The sequence below is a fragment of the Antechinus flavipes genome, chromosome 3, assembly GCF_016432865.1.
Source record: "Antechinus flavipes isolate AdamAnt ecotype Samford, QLD, Australia chromosome 3, AdamAnt_v2, whole genome shotgun sequence".
In the NCBI taxonomy this organism is placed as follows: Eukaryota; Metazoa; Chordata; class Mammalia; order Dasyuromorphia; family Dasyuridae; genus Antechinus; species Antechinus flavipes.
The window spans coordinates 253,608,199-253,625,537 of NC_067400.1; the positions used below are offsets into that span (position 1 = coordinate 253,608,199).

At 36.4% G+C, this 17,339-nt stretch overlaps 1 protein-coding gene across 2 annotated transcripts in view; it reads right to left on the minus strand.

Annotated features, from left to right (window-relative positions):
- The window catches only part of SLC5A3 (solute carrier family 5 member 3), a 76,159-nt gene extending 64,669 nt beyond the window's left edge, over positions 1–11,490 (minus strand). Inside the window, exon 1 of one of the 2 annotated variants that reach the window (XR_007951832.1) lies at positions 9,403–9,717. The gene's annotated coding sequence lies outside the window, so the exon portion shown is untranslated. Of the gene's footprint in view, positions 1–9,402; positions 9,718–9,899 lie in introns of those variants that run through there. The other variant, XR_007951833.1, reaches the window with a different exon arrangement.
- Positions 11,491–17,339: the final 5,849 nt, after the last annotated feature.

A 17,339-nucleotide genomic window follows, 5' to 3' on the forward strand; every position in this document is an offset into this window, starting at 1 on the left:
GAGGACATATACTATTGTCTCTTTTAAGAGGCTCTCAAAGACTGCAATTAATTAATAACAAACATGTTCTCCTTATCATTCATTTAATTCACTTTGCCTAGAGGCCACTGACATGCCCAAGAACCCATGTAGTCAAGTTATTATTACTAACTACTGATTTTACATACTTACCAATTATTACCTGCAATTATTACCAAAAAATAAATAAATAAACAAGCAACAAAAACCACCAGAAAAGTGGTGGCATCAAAGACAAAAGGTAACAATAATTTAGCTACACATAGCAAAAAGTGACAGACCATGTTAAGCTAACCCATTCTACTCTGGTCACTTCAGAAGTATGATAAGCTTTCTTAAATAAGCCACATTTTTTCCCCAGAATTCATGCTTAAACATCCACCAGAACAGAGTAATTTCTTAACCTACTCTACTTATGAACTATTTTAAAAGTATTTTTATAATTGCATTTCAGTATAATTAGTTTCCTTTGTAAGTCTATTTTATACATGTAAAAATACTATTTTGATAATGGGGCCATAAAAGTTTTACCATATTGACAACCGGATCCATCAAATAGATTAAAGAATTCTTAAACTAAAGGAAAATTATTTAAAGGAACTTATTTTCTTTCAACTCTAATCCCATGCCTCTTTTTTTTTTTTTTAAATCATATCCCAATGACTGATAATCTTCATTAAAATGTTTTATGCTGAGCACAGTAAAATACAAAATAATTATATTAGGCATACATATGATAGGGCCAACAAAGTCAGAAAGACATGGATGTTCAGAAGGCATCTTTTTTTTTCTTCTTTAAGTGAATGTGACAATAAAATATAATGTTAGATTAAATTAATTTTCTTACAAGAATGAGAAAAGTCTTTACAAATTGAAAGGAGTTTTAAATATTAAGTATATTTACTAGACACTTAACTACCCTGTGAATAAACAATTATAATCAATACCATATATTTTCAACTATAGAAAGGGGAGGGGAACATAGCCTTCAGACTTTAGCCCTGGATTAAACCAATTTGGGGACAATGAAAACTTACAAGCCATCAGCCTGACTTGCTCATAAAATCCTGGAAGTGACACAAACCTTAATATTCCAAGAAAATAGAATCAGCCCAGACCTTCCCTCAAGAAGTGTGCAGAGCTTGGCCCCAATATCAAGTCCAACTTCAGGAAATAGGTCGGAAGAATGAGAAAACAAAAGAATGCCACCATATGAAGCTATTGTTGTGAAGGAGCTCTTCAAAACACAAATTCAGAAGAAAATGACTCCAAAATATCTACAAGAGAAACCTCAAGGGGGAAAAAAAACATCTTGGAATAAATCCCAATAGAATTTGTCAAAGAAATGAAGAGTTTTTTTTTTTTTTTATATTTAGAATATTTTTATAAAATAAAAGCAGTAGAGGAAAAAAATAAGAAAATAAACTGTCATAGAAGAATTGTGGGTCAGAGGTTGGGGTGAACAAACAGCTTGGCACAAGAGGTATAAAATTTTACCCAAGAAAAAAATTCCTTGAAAATTAGAATGAACTAAAGAGCACACAATGACAAATACTAAAATAAAGTGAAAACATAGAAGGAGAAAGAGGAGGAGGAAGAAGAAAAGAAGGAAAGAGGAAGAAGTAACAAAGATGATGATGATGATGAAAGAGCATCTCACAGGCAAAATGACTGAGTTGTGATTCAAAAAATTGTAAAAGAAAACTGCCCAGATCTCTTAGAACTAGAGGACAAAGCAGAAAATGAAAGAATTCACTCAACACCACCTGAAAGAAAGCCAAAATGGAAACAAACTCACAGGAGCCAAAATCCAGTGTCTGGGTTAAATGAAAGAAAGACCACAAGAAGCCAGAAACAAAGATTCAAGTAGCAAGGAAGTATAATCGTCATAAAGTAGCCACTATTGTAAAGTTGCAAAGAGCATAAATAAGATGTATTTGATATACATGGAAGGCAAAGAATATATATGGTTATGTATACATATATGTGTATATGTTTGTATGTATATACTGTGGAGGTGAGGAGAGGCAAAGGCAATTAAGTCTTAAAATAGAAAAACTTATCCAAAAAACCTTATAATCCCATGGGGGCAAATGGACTTTTTCTCAATAGAAGTCTTCTAAGTATTCCTTACAAAAAGACTTTGAGCTTCATAGAGACTTTTAAGTATAAACAGAAGATTCAATATGAGCAAATAATAATAAAGGGCAAGATCAATAAAAATCAATTAAAAAAATCAAAAAAGTTTTAAAGAAAAAAGTAAAAATATATCTTGATTTGTGTAATAAATTCCCAAGTATGTACAAATGGAGTTAAAGTAATATTTATTATGCCTTATGCCAATACTTCTAGTATGAAATGAACAAAAGTAGCTTAAAAAGGCTAAGGTCTTTCACTGCATCCCAGGACCATCTCCAGTCATTTACAATTTGCCACTGGAGCCAGGTGGCTGCAAGGAGAAAAGGAAGCTGTTACATAGTACTTCCTCACTTAAGTCCAAGAAATCACCTTCCTGATTTCAAGGTCCTCTTTGAGAAAAGAGGACAAACAACAACAACAATTTAGACCAGTTAACCAAGAAGGAAATGTCAACAAGAGTTTCCAGGAAATCAAAAGTACAGACAACAAAAGAGGGGAGAGAGAAGAGGAGCTTCTTATTGAAGCATCACAGCATGGTAGAAAGAATAATGGCCTCAGAGTTCAAATCCTGCCTCATATTAGCTGGATAGGGCTAGGAAAATTTATAATCTCTATAGAAAACCCATAAATCAGGCACCTGATTAATCTGCCTAAAAGTTCTTTATACTGAAAAAAATCATAGATTTATCTTTCCTTAAAAATTATTACACCTGTAACTACAATAAATTACTAACTTATTAACTAGATTTTTGTTTGAAAGACGATTTGAATAAAAAAATTAAATTAAAAGAAAAAATTTGATGCAGTAGACAGGACCAGCTTCAGAATCAGAATAACCTAGGTTTATTAACCAAGTCACAGAATGCAATTCTTACAAATTATAAACTAGAGAAAAGAGACAGGGTTGATGTGCACTAGTATAGGGTGATTTCCTATATTAACCAAAACAAGTTTTCAATTATCACTAGCACAGCATTTAATAAATGTGCAAGAGAGGCAGGAAATAATCAACAGGGACGAGAGGAAAAATTCTTAAAAGAACTATTCACTTTGGACAATATTCAGAAACCATTTTCACAAAATGTATGTTCACAAGTCAACCCTGTCATTTCTTGCTCCTCAGCTGGAGCTCTTGAGAAAGTAAAACTTTTAATCACTTCATAGTGTTAAAAGAACATAGGCCTCACAGTGAAAGATTGGAATCCCTTAAAATCCTTTCAAGCACAAGGCTGAGAAGGTTAAGGGAGCTTATTAACTGCTGACTGGGTAGATGGTATTAGTAGCTCAAAAGCTGATATACTCTTAACAAGTGTCCACTCATTTACATCACAATCCATTTACTTCTATAACCCCAAACTGAAACCTCCCCCTTTCTAAAGTTCCTAGGAGGACAGAACCAGAATACAGACAAAATAAAAGGAAAATGAAATTAAGCAAAGACCTGCCTGATTATGCACATCAGGTCAGATATTAGCATCTAAGAATTATCTATGAACAAAGCTGAATAAAAAGCTGGTAACATAAACTGCTCTCCAAGAACCCCACTTCAAAATTACATTATCCTTTCCCCTCCCTTTAACCATGGGTTTACACATCATTTATATCCCCAACAGATGATTATCTACTTTTGGAACATCAAAGGATCCCACAACAGTCTTTGCTTCCACTGTAAATAAAAAATGGGGATCCTTAAATATCGAATTAGAATTAAAACAAATTGGCAAAATACGATTGAGATATTCATAAATTGTCAAAGAAAATCAAAAGATCTCTAAAAACTAAAATAATTTTAACTAGTTACCTTAAACCTAGACAAACAGTTGGTACAACTATAAAAAGTTAACATAAATGTTTATTTTGTATATATTTCCACAAAGACTATGAATACCCTTGTTGTACAATATAGAAGGATAAATTTGGTGCTTTTATAAATGAGCCTATTCATTTAATACCTAAGTTATATGAGACTATTGTTTAAACCATTAATTTTTCATTCCCTGAGATGCTACAGCACAGAAAAAAATTTTCCAATTGCTTTTCCCTTTCATCCTAGCCTAAAGCCTACTCATAAACTATAACTTTCTGAGTAAACAACATTATGCATAATACTTTTAATACCAACACTTTTGAGGAATCAGGACCTCATTTCTAACCTAATAATTTTTTGATCTATAGAAATATAATACATATACATTTATACATACATAAAAAGGCACATATACATACACATATGTATATATTTAAAAATTTTTTTCTCCAAAATGTCTATTTCATTTCACTCTCCAACAAAATTAACCAAATCTACTTTTTTTCATCTTAGGTTTCCTCCTCTATCTCCTTACTAAACCCAATCTTTTCAATCAAAGGTTTATTATATTCTCACACTTTTCCAAATAAAATGTTACTTTTTTTCCAACAATTATTTCAAAGTGTGAATCATACTCTTGTGATCTCTCATGCAACATAGGAATCCTCTAAGTATCTCTAGCAAAGGATTCATTTAGTCAATGTTTTTAACAACTCATTTTAAGTGATGGGAAATTAAGGATTTCAGTTGCCACCCTAATGGGATTCCAATACTTAACTGGTTCAGTAACCTTAGACACAATACTTAATCTTTCACAGTCTCATTTCTCTCTAGTAAAACAGGGGATGTAACTATTGTACTTACTATTATACTTAACTCACAAATGAGGAAACAGAGCAAAGCAATTTGTGAACGTGAATCCTACCGAAATGTCAATTATTTGTTCTCCAATCAGCACAAAATTGTATTACCTCCTTATTCTAGACATTATACTTTAAATCAATGTGACCTAAGAATGGATCAGCAATCTAGAAAGGCCACAAGGATCAATAATCAACAAGCATTCTGCCAAGTACTGTGCTAAATAAACAAAGAAAATCAAAGTCTCTTTAGTGGAGACAATATATAAATAAGTAGGTATTGAATAGGTGAAAACTGTGGCATAGTGAATAGAGTGCTAGGTCTGGAATCTCCCCAAGTTCAAATCTATCTTTGGACAATTACTGTGAGATCCTGAGTAAGTCATCTAACCCTATATATCTCAGTTCCTCATCTGTCAAATGAGCTAGAGAAGGAAAAGACATTGCTAGACATTCTTTTAAGTTTAATTTGATAGAAGGAAAGACAGATTGCAGAGGGAAGATGACCAGTTAGAAAGCTCCTGTAATAGGTGACAGGTGATGAAAGTCAGAAGGGTGGTAGCTGTGTAAATAGAGAAAAGGGGGGCGGGGCGGGAGTGGGGGAGTGGCGGGGAGAGACATATGACAGTATTGTGAAAGTAGATTTGGCAATGGAGTAGACATCTGGACTGAGTGAGGAATAAGATGACCCCAAGGTTGCCAACCTACATAAACTGAGAAAATATCTACTATAAGCTTAAGCTTCGAAGTGATGAAATGATAGTATGACTTCCACTACTGTTGTCTAATGCTTAATAACTGAAAATTTAAAATATAGGTAAGACATTTTTAGCTAAAGAACTGAAGGAGTTAAAGGTCCTAGTACTAAGCATGCACACCTAAGTTCAAACTTGATTTTACTTGCAAATTTTTCATTTGTTTGCTTATTTTTGCTGAGGGCTACTATTCCACAAGTGCCTGGCACTTATTAAAAACCCAGGTTTTTGCATTCCATTCCATCTCATTAAAGTTTTCCCTAGTTCAAATGTGAATTCATTAATATTAAATCATGTTTCAAATATATACCAAATATATCCTGAATCGTATAGCAAGGATTCCCTCAAGAAGTAGCTTGGCTACATCCTTTTTAGAGGTGATGGAAAACACAAAAGTATTGTGTTCTGAGTATTTCACATTTAAGAAGTACTTGTGCCACTAGTACAGGGAGAAGGAAAAGAGTATTGGGGGTAAAAGGAAATCAAACAATGGATGTCATAATTCCAAGGAGATTGAGAATCTCCTACTGCCCTACAGAATATCACAGGCATGAAATGGATGGGAAGGAAACCCCTCTAGGTATTCAATTCAATCTAAAGGCAATAAAGATGCAATTTTCCTTTAAGTCACAAATTATTTTTTATTATTTTTAAGTGGTATCCACAAATTGTAGCAACATATTTTCTACTGGTCAATAAGTCTTTACCCCAGATGTGGAATCAACTGATATGAGTTCAAATTCCCACTTACTAACTACAGTTATGATCATGGATAAATTATTTCTTGCCAAGTCTGTTATCTCATATGTAAAATGGAGGTGAGGGGCTCTCAGGAATGACACCTGAAGTCTCTTACAGCTCTACATTTATAATCCTATTAATCTGGGTTCTGTAAAAATATTAGTTTATACATGGGATTCTATATACATGCTATAAAATATAACTTGTAAGCATATTTGTTCAATCTGATCTTTACAAGTGATACTGTGTTTCAGATTCCAGTTTTCTTAATAATTTAATAACTTTAGCACAACAAATTTTGCGACAAGGAAAACCTTGCATGTTCATTATAGACATTTCAAAAAGTAGAAGGAAAAAAATGTACTGTAATACTTTTTAAACCATTTTAAATCCAGTATAATTTCTTCAGCCTTTTCAACCATAACATCATTACCGCAATGTTCCCTCTACAAATCCTGGTGCCCAAGGAACATGCATACAAAACTGAAGAGTTTCCATATGACTCTCCTTCCTACAAACACACCACCCTTCATCACTGTTGTTAATAACATAAGAATGATTAAGTCAACACATCATTTGATGCCAGGTAGTGCCCATTCATATCTCTAAACCAGGAAGTTCTCCACCTACCTGCGATGTCTTGAAAACTAAGAAAAAGCAAAACTTAACCAATGTGCCTGCAGATACACTCTGAGGATTAAAAAATTGTAATTTCTTGTTCTTGGCTTTTACAAAAAAATTCAAACATACACGGGCAATGCCAATACTGATTAACAAAAATTTTCTTGCCCACCTTCCACTTAAATAAAATTAAAAGATTAAAGTGGGAAAAGTAGGAAATGGAGGAATGATGTCAACAGTCAATAAACTAATTTTTAAATACCTTCTATAATATATGGATGACTAAAAGGTTCACAACAATTTTAATTGAAGTCCCATTCTCCTTATTGCCAACAAGGGTTATGTCTCCAGTTCTTGCTTGTTTCCTTCCTCCCTTTTTCCTTTTTCTGTTCCCAATTAATTTTGTGTTTCTGTGAATTGGGAAAATATGAAGGAGTACTATTTGGGGGCCTCATAAAGTTCAAATTCTTGATTTATTTTCTCAGGTTCAAAGTCAAAGGCTCTCAGGGCAGAAATCAAAATTTCTAGTATCCAATCAAGCAAATATCTTGCAGTTAACAAATTACTCAACTGTTTTCTTCCTTTTTCATGGAAGTTATTAAATTTTTTTTAGACCTTGTGATTAGCATTAATTGGGCATATTACTCCATGCTCAAAAGCTGAATATGTTCAATCATTATATATTACACATTCTAAAGTTAACAAAGTTTTGAGTAGTTAGCATGGAAACTTCTGCCTGTAAATACTGAAAATATATACAGCATTTTTTTCCTTTTTTTAAAAGTAGCAAAAGGAGATTCCTGCAAAAAGCCCAGATTTCTAAGATAACAAACACAGTGTGCTGGGATAAAATAGCTGTCTCCATAGTCTTAATAAATTCAATTAGCCTTCACTATGCCTGACAAAGCACAAAACAAGTTAACTTTATTTTCACAGTCCCACACCATCAAAAAGTTCCCTTAAGGCAGTCTATCTATCTACCTTTTAGTCTTGCCTTCCCCCCTCCTCCTTCTTTCTGTTTTCTGTCTCTCCCACCTCTGTCTGTCTCCTCTACCTTTTTTTCTGTCTGTCTATTTCTCTCTGTCTCTGACTCTCTTTCTCAGAGGAAAAAATTTTCCCAGAGAGAAGTTAAAAGACCAATCTTTGGATGAATAAAGATTAGGATATCCTTGGTGGAGTTTCTCCCCCTTCCTTAATTTTTTAATATTACTTGATTCTTTATATATTCATTTAAGTCAGAGATACCCCACGCAACAAGTCAAGAGAGTACTACACACGAGGATTCAAAGATAATTTTATTGAATTGTGCTGAAGGATCAAAACACACACTTCAATCAAAAACAGCGCTGAGGATACTTGAGACATAAAAAGGTGAGCAAAAATTAGGAGCGCATTTTACTAGGAAAACCTAGAATAAAAGTTAGCAATAAGCATACCATAAGTCAGGAAGCAGGGAATGAGAAAGTTGAGTTGTGTTTGGTTTGGAGTTTTTGTTTTTGTAATAGCATAGCAAGGTATCCCAACTCGAAGACTGGCAGAAGACATTGAATGATCTTTGTTCTCTTCCATTAAGAATATTATGCTTTAAGTTTCATATTTATTCTAAAGGGCCATACCTGTGTGTACATGCTGCAGAGTTGACAGTCCGGGAGTGAGCGGAACCAACCCCTCTTCGAGAAACGATCATAACCCACTCTGCATACACACACGATCACAGGCAGAAATACACAGTATCATACACATGAAACACACATCTACAGCCTCCTAGAAAACACGCGGCCAAGCTCTCACATACGGATACACATAGGAGGTGTACGGTAGAAGGCGCAGTGGATCCAGCGCTGGACCTAGTCATTAGGACCTCGGTTCAAATCCAGCCTCAGACATGTCCTAACTAGCCTTTAGACCAAATCTGGTAACCTCAAAGCCTCAGTTTCTTTATCTGTAAAATGAGGCTAAGAATAGCGCCTGGGGTTGGGATGAGATAAAAAAGGAGTCACAGCGCCATGGAAATCCTAGCAGAGGCCACCCGCAGCACAAGCACCATCACCACCTAAGAACCTCACGGAGCTGCCCACGCCCCCAAACGCCTCCACTCTTTTACTCGGAGAAATACGCACGAGCCCGTCTTCAGGAGAGGACGTGCACACGCGCCCTGGAACCTTCCAGGCGCGGGCAACATGTGCGCGCGCGCGTGTCTGTGTGTATGCGTTGCGTGTGTAAAAAAAAGGACGAGCGGGAAGGAATGAATGAACCTGGCTGCGTCCTCACCGGACTCCTCCCGCCCCAGCCCTGGAAGCCCAAGGGGGCTCAGAAGCAGGAGCAGGGGAGCCCCTTTTCCCGGCAGCGCCTTGGGGTGGGTGACAATGCCAAAGCTGCAGAGAAGACAGCAAGGATGCAGAGGCCGGGGACAGGGCGCGGGGAGGGAGCGAGAGGAGCGAGGCTGGGCCGGGTCACTTACCCGCTGCATGGCTTTCAGGATCAAAGCCAGCTCGTAGCGAGGCATCCCGGAGCTCGCAGGCTCAGGCTCGGTGTGGTGGGGGTAGGAGCACGGTAGGACGCCGGAGAGGCGTGGCGAGGCGAGCGGGAGTTCCCCAGGCGGGGAAGGGGAAAGACAAGGAAGAAGGTCGACTACCTAGCTCTCTCAGCAGCAAAAGCGAGTTAAAGCCTCAGACACCCAAGCTTAAAGGCTCCCGCAGCTGCGCAAAACGGTTTCAACAAGCTCCTCCCCCCTCCTTAAAGGGGCCTGTACCTGTTCTCCTAACCCCTTTCCTCCCCTGCCCCCCCTCCCCCATCACCACCACTTTCGCTTTGGTCCTGCGGGCCCCCACTGGGCCCAGTAAGTAACCCAGGTTGGGTTCCGGGAGCGGCGACAGAGGATTCACTTCACTTCTCTGCTTCCTGCCGCCTTCGCTACCCCGCCTACTACTTAGGCTTCTGGAAGCCTCCAGCACTTACTAGGTCCTGTCGCAGAGATGCTCTCCATCCCGGGCTTGCAGCTGCATGTCTACCGCGCTTCCTCCCTGGGGCTCAAGCACTGACCCTTGGGGAGGGGGCTGGGGAGGCCAGCAGCCGGGTTAAGTCCCCAGCGGCCCCGGACACAAAAGCAGGTTTGGGGAGCTGCGGAGAACCCTGCTGGAGAAGTGGCGGAGCTCGGAGGGATGGGAGTGGGGAAGTTAACGTTTCCTGGAGGCTAAACAGTCAACCCACAAGCCTGTATTAAGTGCCTGCTATGTACCAGGCTCAGGGCTAAGCTCCAAAATTGCACACCTTAAAGAATGAAACAACCCTGATTCATTCTAATGCGAGAAACAATTAGGACACCAAATGGAGGGAGGACGGGTCTAAAAACCAAGTTGAGGAATACAAGATCGTTTCAGAGGAAGGACACCAGCAGCTAGAGTGACTGAGAAAGGATTTCAGTGAGAGGTCATGCTCCAGCGGCATCTTGGATTAAAAGAGATGCTGGCTATGAGGCAATCGGTCCACTAGCTTCTATTTATTAAGCGCTTACTAGGTGCCTGGCACTGTGCTAAACACTGGGGATACAAAAGCGCAAATCAGTGCCTACTTTCAAGGAGCTCAGAGTCTAAATGAAGGGCATTCCAGGCTTGGGGGTTGCAAAGGCATGGAAGAGAGAAGATAGGTGGATTCTTTGCAAAGAATAGAAAAGGCCCGGGAAGTGAAAGACCTGTGGATCAATGAAACAATCTGCAAGCCTAAGTGCCACGCACTGTGCTATGGATCTGAGATAGAAAGACAAAAAGTCTCCAAAATAATAATAATAATATAGGTATTAATAAACTTATAGGTATCATAAATGAAGGGCAATCTTAGAGGGAAGGTATTAATTTTGAGGAATGGGAAAATCTCATTGCAGAAAATTAACTGAAGGAAATCAGGATAGCCAAGAGGCAGAGATGAGGAGGGAGAACGTTCCAGGATTGGAGAGGACAGTATTTTGTGGGAAGAACAGCAAGGCAAGGAAGCCAGTGTTGCTGGATTATAAAATACATGTTTTATAAAAAGACTGAAAAGGCTGATTTTTAAAACCAACCAAAGGATTTTTTGTTTGATCCTAGAAGTAATAGAAAAGTTTATTAAATAGGAGGGTATCAGAAAGGGGAGTATTGTATACTAAAGCTAGAAAAATATGTTGACACTGGCGTTCAGCTATAATAGCCAAAGAGAGTAATTGTATTTTATCCTAGAAGCAATAGGAAACTACTGAATAGGAGAGTGACATAGATCTGTACTTAAGGAAAATCATCTGAATTGGAATAGGAAAAAGTTGAAGCAGGAAGACCAGTTAAGAGTCTGTTGTAATAATTTAGACAAGAGATAGTGAGAAACTGAACTATGGTAGATAGCTGAGTGAATAAAGAGATCTGAAGAGGAAAAATGATCTATAAATGAAAAATGCAAGATTTGGCAACTAATTGGATATATAGGGTAAGGAAGAATAAGGAGCCCAAAATAAGTTTTGAATTAAGGAGACTGAAAGAATGATGATGCCTTTAACAAATAAAAAATTTGGAATAATGGAGGATTTGAAGGGAAAGATAATAAAAGATAAATAAAAACAAATAAAAGATAATAAATCTTTTAAAAATCATAAATTGTTTTATAATAATAGTTAATATATATTATTCTTTAAAATTTGCAAAGGGTTCTTTGTAAGTTATCTCAGTTGATCAAACCTTTGGGGAGAAGGGTGTTGCTTTTATTATACTCATTTTGCAGATGAAGAAATTTAAGAAAATAGAGATTAAATGACTTGTCAGAATTATACAGCTAATAAATGTCAGAGGTAAGATTTTAATCCCAGTCTTTTTGACTGTGAACCTAACTTTCTATCACTTATATCCTTCAGCCTCTCACTGAGTTTGATGTTACTCTAGAAATCCAGTTTTAAATGTTGAATGGGCAATTTGTAATGTGGTGTACTGAAGCTTGGGGAATAGGCTGATGCTAGATATATAGATCCAAAAGTCATCTCATTTGTTGAAGTTGTTGTTTAGTTGTTCAGTTGTGCCAAATTCTTCAAAATCTTAAGGACCACAACTCATATCTTCTACCATCTCTCAAAATTCTCCAGCTTTATGTTTGTTGTTTCCATGACACTCTATCAATCTTATCTTTTCCTATCTCCTTTTCCTTCTGCTTTTCAATCTTTCTCAACATAAAGGTCTTTTCTAATGAGTTCAGTCTTCTCATTATGTGGTCAAAATATTTAAGCTTCAGTTTCATTATTTGACATTCCAATAAATAGTCTGAATTAATTTCTTTAAATATTGACTGATTTGATCTCCTTGCTGTTCAAGGGATTCTCAAGTCTTCTCCAGCACCATAATAGAAGGCATTGATTTTGCAGTGCTCTGCTTTTTTTATACTACAGTTCTTATGACTGTACATTACTACTGGAAAATCCATAGATTTAACTATAAAATCTTTGTTGGGAAAGGTGATAGCTCTGCTTTTCATTGTGCTGTCCAGATTTGCCATAGTTTTCCCTCCAAGGAGTAAGCATCTTTTAATTTCATGGTTGCAGTCACAGTCTGCAATGATCTTTGAGACCAAGAATATAAAATCTGACATTACATCTGAAATTCTTCTCTCTTTTTTACCAAAAAGTGATGGGATCAGTTGCCAACAGCTTAATTTTTTTTGGTGTTAAGCTTCAAGCTTTTTTGATGGTAAGCTTCCTCTTAAACCTTATCAAGTAACTTCTTAATTCCTCTTAGCTTTCTTATCTGAGTGCTATCATCTGTGTATCTAAGATTATTGATATTTCTCCTGGAAATCTTAATTTTGGCTTTTAATTCAACCATCCTGTCATTTCACATGTTGTGTTCTGCATATAAATTAAATAAATAAGGTGACAATATGCAGCCTTGTTTTACTCCTTTTCTTTTTAGGCCTCTTTTTTTATTTTTTTAATGTATCAATTGTTCCATGTTTGGTTCTAACTGTTATTTTTTGGCCTACATACAGGTTCCTTACGAGGAAGGTGATCTGCTTCTCTCATCTCTTTGTAAACTTGTCATATTTTGTGAGGATCCACATGATCAAAAATTTTAGTGTGCTAAATGAAGTAGAAGGAAGTAGATGTTTTCCCTGAACTCACTTGTTTTCTCCATAATCTAGCAAATGTTGACAATTTGGTCTCTAGTTCCTCTGCCTCTTCAATAACCAGCCTGCTTTCTGGTAATTCTTGGTTCACATATCGCTGAAGCCCAGCTTCTAGAATCTTTTTTTTTTTTTAATTTTAAATTTTATTTTATTTAATAATAACTTTGTATTGACAGAATCCATGCCAGGATAATTTTTTTACAACATTATCCTTGCACTCGCTTATGTTTCATTTTTTTCCCCTCCCTCCCTCCACCCCCCCCCAAGATGGCAAGCAGTCCTATATATGTTAAATATGTTGTAGTATATCCTAGATACAATACATATTTGCAGAACCGAACAGTTCTCCCGCTGCACAGGGAGAATTGGATTCAGAAGGTAAAATGCAAATAGTTCACATTCATTTCCCAGTGTTCCTTCTTTGGGTGTAGCTGTTTCTGTCCATCATTTATCCATTGAAACTCAGGTCTCTTTGTCATAGAAATCCATTTCCATCAGAATACATCCTCATACAATATCGTTGTGGAAGTGTATAATGATCTCCTGGTTCTGCTCATCTCACTTAGCGTCAGTCCATGTAGGTCTCTCCAAGCCTCTCTGTATTCATCCTGCTGGTCATTCCTTACAGAGCAATAATATTCCATAACATTCATATATCACAATTTACCCAGCCATTCTCCAATTGATGGGCATCCATTCAATTTCCAGTTTCTAGCCACTACAAACAGGGTTGCTACAAGCATTTTGGCACATATAGGTCCCTTTCCCTTTTTTAGTATCTCTTTGGGGTATAAGCCCAATAGAAACACTGCTGGATCAAAGGGTATGCAAAGTTTGATAACTTTTTGGGCATAATTCCAGATTGCTCTCCAGAATGGCTGGATTCGTTCACAGCTCCACCAACAATGCATCAGTGTCCCCGTTTTCCCGCATCCCCTCCAACATTCATCATTATTTTTTCCTGTCATCTTAGCCAATCTGACAGGTGTGTAATGATATCTCAGAGTTGTCTTAATTTGCATTTCTCTGATCAACAGTGATTTGGAACACTCTTTCATGTGAGTGGTAATAGTTTCAATTTCTTCATCTGAAAATTGTCTGTTCATATCCTTTGACCATTTATCAATTGGAGAATGGCTTGATTTTTTATAAATTTGAGTCAGTTCTCTATATATTTTGGAAATGAGGCCTTTATCAGAACCTTTAATTGTAAAGATGTTTTCCCAGTTTGTTGCTTCCCTACTAATCTTGTTTGCATTCGTTCTGTTTGTACAAAGGCTTTTTAATTTGATATAATCAAAATTTTCTATTTTGTGATCGGTAATGGTCTCTAGTTCATCTTTGGTCACAAATTTCTTTCTCCTCCCCAGCTTCTAGAATCTTAAGCATAACTTTGCTGGCATGCAAAATGCAATTATTTCATAATATGAAATATTTCTTGTTATTGTCTTTCTTTAGGACTGAGATGCAAACAGATCTTTTCCAATCCAGTAGCCATTATTGAGTTTTCCAAATTTGATGATTAAACTCAGGAGAGCTAATAAAGATATTAAGAGAGTGTATAGAGAAGAAAACCCCAAAGAAAATTGTGAGGAAACATTCACATTCAGGTAATACAATATGGATTATGAACCAGCAAAGGAGACTGAAGAATGATTAAATATGTAGGAAGAGAAGGGTCATGAAAAGAGAAGAAAAAGCATTCAGGAGGAAAGGGTGGCCAAAAGTGTCAAAGCCATAGATCAGTCAAGAAGCATAAGAATTGAGGAGGAGGTAAGGGTGGAGGGGATACTTATATAAGATTTGGTAATTAAGAGAAAATTGACAACTTTGGAGAGAGCAGTTTCAATTGAAGCCAGAAGTCAGACAGCAAAGAAATGAGAAAGAAAAGAAGTGAAGGCAAGAAATATATACAGCTTTTACTAGGAGTTTGTCTGAGAAAGAAAGGAGTTATAATAGCTTGAGGAATAGATATGGTATTACAAAAAAGTTTCAAGAATGAAGTAGGCAAATATATTTGAAGGCAGTAGAACAGGAACCAGTAGATAGGAAGAGGTTAGAGTTTGGGAGAAGTGAGAAAGAGAGGATGATGAAGGTTGTAATCTGCTGGAAAACACAGGAAAGCACAGAGCACAGACAGAGAAGTTAGTCTTGATAAGGAAAAAGCTCAGCTCATTGTCATGAAGGAAAAGGAGAAGACTGTGAGAGATGATGTCAGTGTTTTGAGATTAAAAGAGAGTGAAAAGAGGAAACTAGTTTTCTCAGTAAAGAGATGGGTGAAATCCTCAACGGAGAGTGGGGAGGAAGAAGGAGATGGCAGGTTTTACAGAGAGGAAAAAAATGTTTAGAACAACTTCTATGGAGAATGAAATAAAGACTCATTTAAGGAAGAACAAAAACTTTTCCTTACTGCAATGAGCGTCCAGTTGAAATTGGTTAATGTATCCAGTCAACATGAATATGTGACTTCCTCTATCTCCTTTAAACTAAAAATTAAACAGGGATACAGAAAATAGAAAGTGGTATTAATCAGGGCTTCACTTTGCCAAAGGATAAGGAATATTAGTACAAGGAGGGAAAGAATTCAAGAGTGGAGTATAGTATAGAATTGAACTGGACAAATAAAAGGCTGAAATTGGAGAAGAAAGTGAAATAAGCAGTGAAATAGTTCACTAATAAAAATTACTGAGGGGTAATTTTTTTAAAGCTATTCCTCACTTGATAAAAAGTCAAAGGATATGAACATGCAGTTCTCAGGGGAAGAAATCCAAACTGTCCATAACTAAATGAAAAAAATTTTCAAATCACTAATAATTAGGGAAATGTTAATTAAAGTAACTTACCTATCAAACTTGCAAACTTTAAAAGAGAGGAACATTTTAAATATTAGAGAGACTTCTTCAGGAAAACAAGCAACTTTTGATGTGTACTTACGCTTTATCCCAGCAATACTACTATTAGACTACTAAGCCAATACCTCAAAGAAAGAGGGAAAAGTTCAATATGTATAAAGATATTTAAAGCAATTCTTTTTAATAGTGGCAAAGAACCAGAAACTAAGGGACTGCCCATTAGTTGGGGAGTAACTGAACAAATTATAGTAAATAAGTTTAATAGTTGTACTAAGAAATGATGAAAGACTTGTTTGTCCTTTGTTCTCAAAGAGGACCATGACATCAGGGAGGGGATGCCATGACATGCAAGTAAACTGGATTCTAGTGAGGAAGGACTCTATAAGATCACCTGCCTCACTTTCCCCTCCAAAGCCATCTGGGTCCTGTGGCAAGACATAGATCAAGACAACAGGAAATGGCCCTGGATGAAACAGGAGAACTTGGCCTTTTTAAGCTAAGGTCTTCAACAGATATCAATTTTAATGAGGCCATACCCATTCAGTGATGAAAGAAATAAGATTCAAATAAAACTAAGAAGACATAAGGAATGATATAGAATGAAGTAAAAAGAACCAAGAGAACAGATTTATCCAATAACAATAACATGAAACAAAATTTTGAAAGACTTAAGAATGCTAATCAATGAAATGATCTAGAATGTTTCAGAGGATTGATGATGACAAATGCTAGCCTCCTCCTTAAAAGAGAAATGATAGATTAAACATACAGAATAGATGGTTGTATGGACCATCTTTTTGAAGATGGTCAGAAATTTGTTTTGTTATATTGCATATATTTGTTATAAGGGTTTTTTTTCAGCTGATGAGGAGGAAGTGGGAAAATTAATCCTCAATCATCTTTAAAATTTAATTTTTATAGAGAAAGAAAGTAGTGCTGGCTTGAAAAATTAGATTATGATAAGGGGAAAGCATAAGTTTAGGAAAGGAAATGTACAAGGAAAGATGAAATGCTAGTAGGTTTTGGTTATGTGGAAAAATATCAGGTTTTTGTTGTTGTTGCTGCTGTTGTTTTTTTTTTTTAAAGAAATAGAATACATAGGAAATGGTGAGATCCAAAATGTGGTCATCCCTCTGCTGAGATAGAATGAAGAAAGAAGTAGATCATGATACTATAGTGAATGAATCTTAGGATCATGGATTTAGAGCTTTAACAGAATTTTAGAAGATCATTTAGATCAATACCCTTATTTTAGAGATGAAGAAGTAGAACTTGAATAGTAAGTTGATTCATGCAGAGTCACAGGAATAAGGGCTTAGTAGAGCTAGTGTGTAAACCCATTTTCTCTTTCTAAATCTCTCAACCTACTAACTGAACTCACTACACCATCACCTAAAATCGAGTAGACCTTCCT